General features: G+C 38.6%; 1 pseudogene; it reads right to left on the bottom strand.

The window, feature by feature from the left end:
• Window positions 1–751: 751 nt before the first annotated feature.
• On the bottom strand, window positions 752–1835 carry LOC138851471 (exonuclease 3'-5' domain-containing protein 2 pseudogene; annotated as a pseudogene).
• Window positions 1836–3569: the final 1734 nt, after the last annotated feature.

Here is a 3569-nt window from a genome sequence, read left to right on the forward strand (position 1 = left end):
AAGCCAGAGCAACATGTATAAATCATGAGACTTGCAATTCATTTAATGTTTTAATGAAGGCATGAGTAGCCAATCCCTTCTTAACATACAGCCTGTAGGAATGGAGATGCATTTAAGGCACAATTAAATTTATGCACCTTAAATTACTTTATTCATTATATCTGGTATTTATATGAGCTTCCTCCACTTCTAATCATTTATTGTTGAAAAAAAATGCTGGAAAGAAATATGTCAGTCATTTGTGATTAATTTGTATTCTTATTATGTTTACCAAAGAGCATTAAACCTGCATGGGTCATTAGGATTTTTTGTACCTGATATTGCCTCCATATTTCTATATCCACAATGTAATGACAAAGAAAAGTTATGAGCATCCTGGTTTGCTATTTGTTTTATTCAGAATACTCAGACTATTGGTAGCTTCCAAATTAAAATTCTGATTTGTATGCAGTGAAATCCATGAATCCTAATTATTATTATTATAATCAAGGGGGAAGCGCTAAACCCGGAGGATTATACAGCGCCTGGGGGGGGGGGGATGTGGAAGGCATTCTGGATTAATTCGGGGAACTGGAGCACAGATCCAATTCCCTAAATCAAGAGCCCCTCACCAACATGAATCCTAAATTACATGATTTATTAACAAGGTTATTCAAGTTGTCCATGGTACTACTGACAATAACCTCTTCATTAGTATTCACAGTAGCTTTCTCTATCTATACATCATTCACTGCTTGAAAAGAATCACTGGTAAGAGATTTAATATTTATTGTATCATTAATCACCTCAGTACTTCCAGTTTCACAATGCAATGATTAAGTTAGTTTATTATCTTTGCTATTTAAACAGGAAGTCACTGGAGTAGTTTCCCCACTGAGTTGTGGAGTGTATGGAATATTTATAGTGCCCTCTGAGCCCACCAGAATAATTTTATATTTGACTCGTTCAGAGTGGTCAAGAGGGTACTGGCTCATTTTCAGATGCATCCTGTATATGTTATGAGTTAATGACCAACAATCAGGCATGAACTGAGGGTTCATGGTATCCAAGAAGTGCTGTCTCCATCTCTGCTCAAGTTTCACTAAACCAAGCTTCTCGTATACTTCATAAACCTTTAATCCATGAGCTTGGTAATTTTCATTCCAGATCTTCACATCCATGTTAGCTGCATCTTCTAGATACTTTGTAGTTATTGTATCAATATTAAAGTAATTTTTAACAATACTCTCAAGTTCTTCAATTCTGTTTTTTGGGATGCCATCATAACTTCTCAGTAAAGCTCCAGCGGCATTCCTAACAATCTTGCGAGCACTGTCGATAACAACTTTCACATCTCGTTCAGTACCTATAGGAGCATTAAATTCTTTTGCTAATATGTGTCTCAAGGCATTGTCATGCAAATTGCTTAGTCTGTGGCATTCTAAACAAAGTAGAACTACATCGTGGCTTTGATGATCTTTCAGTATGTCCGGGAAATGTTTACGATATTCATGAGGCACAACATTTTTCCTAATATAAGACTCACCCTTGCCACACACTACACAGATATTGTGCCGCTCCAGGAGATAAAATTTCCCGTCATCTTTCTCAACTTGTGGACGGCCTGCAGGCTCAAAATTTAGACGCACAACAAGTGGGTTCTCACTGATCTTGACCCCAAGACCCCTTTCTATGTACCACTGTGCTTTCTTGGGGTCACAAGTGCATAGGGGTTGATCATCTGGGGCTCGAAGTTGGCAGTTATGATACAGAGGGCCCCTACGTGTGGAGTATGCTCGGGAGATGGATTTGAGCTTCATGGAAGGTGCAGATTGACTGTTAGATGCAACCTCTGTGGAAGATGTGTTCTTGTCTTAAATAATGTGAGAATGTACCATATATACCCAAGTGTAAATCAAGAGTTTAAGACAAAAATTTTAAACAAATAATAGGGGATCATTATGTTCCTGAGTAACATTTTTAAGAGGTTGAAATATTTACATGTTGAAGGCCTATGGCCTTCTTATTTCTTTGGCCTATCAAGGCAAAACCATACTTGGTAACCTCAATCTATCTTAACCCCTACTCGTTCCAAATGTATATATATGTTCTCTCGCCCAGTGCCCTGAATATTTTAAAAAATAAAAAGAGTCATATTATTTCATTGAACTAAAGAGAAAATTTTTCTAAGTGTTATAGGATTAAAATAAAAAAAATAGGGTCAGTACTTACTGAGATATGAGGCTGCAAAGTTGGCACTTAATGCTCACCTGACGGCAACACTGAGTCCTGCCGCTTGTAGAAGTGTTGCCGATATACCATTTTTTCTCATTTTTATATTTTATATAATTTTTATGTTCTGATAATTACAATTTATTGTAGTTCTTGTCATTTCATAACCAATCTTTGTTCTGTCACTAATATTAGGTACTGAAATTATACTCAAATTATCACAAACACATTGAGAGGTGGACATTTACACCTGCCTTGGTCATTTACTATTGTCCAGGAATATATACAAAGTATTTATAGGTCCCAGCAATGTTTTGGATACAGAGGAGTATGGAAGAAGGAAGAAGAAAGGAGGAGGAGGAGGAGGAAGGAAGAACGAAGAGTTCCCTTGAAGTAAAGTGTAAGACAAGTGGCAGTGACAAGTATCCGGGAGGGCAGTGATCAGATGAGATAAGGGATGACATTTGATGGGCGCCAGCAGGATGCAGAGATATGATGAGATAAGGGATGACATTTGATGGGCACCAGCGAGGGTGCAGAGATAAGGGGTGACATTTGATGAGCTCGTATCTCTGCCTCTGATTATCTGTGTCTCTGTCTGCTTGTCTCTTTCTATCTCTCTGCTTGTCTCTGTCTCAGAGAGAGCCACTGTGAACCAACAGGTATTCTTATGCATTATATCTACAAGCACAGTATAACATTTCAGATTTTTTAGGTTATCCTAGGTAATTTACACTATGTATAATTATATATGTGTGTACCTGTGAGACAGAGAAAAAGAGATAAGAGAAAGACAGAGACAGACGTACCCTAAACTTGGGGTTAACATCACTTTCCTCTTAAAAGAGGAGTGTTAATATCACATTACATCATGAATCCTTGGTGTTTGCCGCACTGTTTGCTCTACCTGGCGCTCAATTTAACTGGCGCTCCCACAAGGTACTAAGTGGTCCCAGATTTTTTGTTAACCCTTTCAGGGTCTGTGCCATAGATCTACGACTTTACGTTCAGGGTCCAAACCATAAATCTACGCCAAAATTCTAGCGGCGTCAAATTTAGCACGAAAAGGCTGGTAGGCCTACATGTGAGAGAATGGGTCTGCATGGTGTGTGTGCACCATAAACAAAAATTCTGGGCACTCACATAGCATTGTGGGAACGCCAGCTCCATTACCTTTGTTCACCATGCCTTGTTGCAAGGCAGCTCTCACTCCAAGGAAAATTGGGACTCTCCTCTTCCTATCTGATAGCTCTGAGTCTCATGGAAGTGGAAATGAAAACGAATTCTTTGGCTTTGATCAGTTAGTGACCGAAAGGAATGACCAGGATATCGATAATAGTGCAGAAAACCCTGATGAT

This window comes from Cherax quadricarinatus, unplaced genomic scaffold (genome assembly GCF_038502225.1).
Source record: "Cherax quadricarinatus isolate ZL_2023a unplaced genomic scaffold, ASM3850222v1 Contig727, whole genome shotgun sequence".
In the NCBI taxonomy this organism is placed as follows: Eukaryota; Metazoa; Arthropoda; class Malacostraca; order Decapoda; family Parastacidae; genus Cherax; species Cherax quadricarinatus.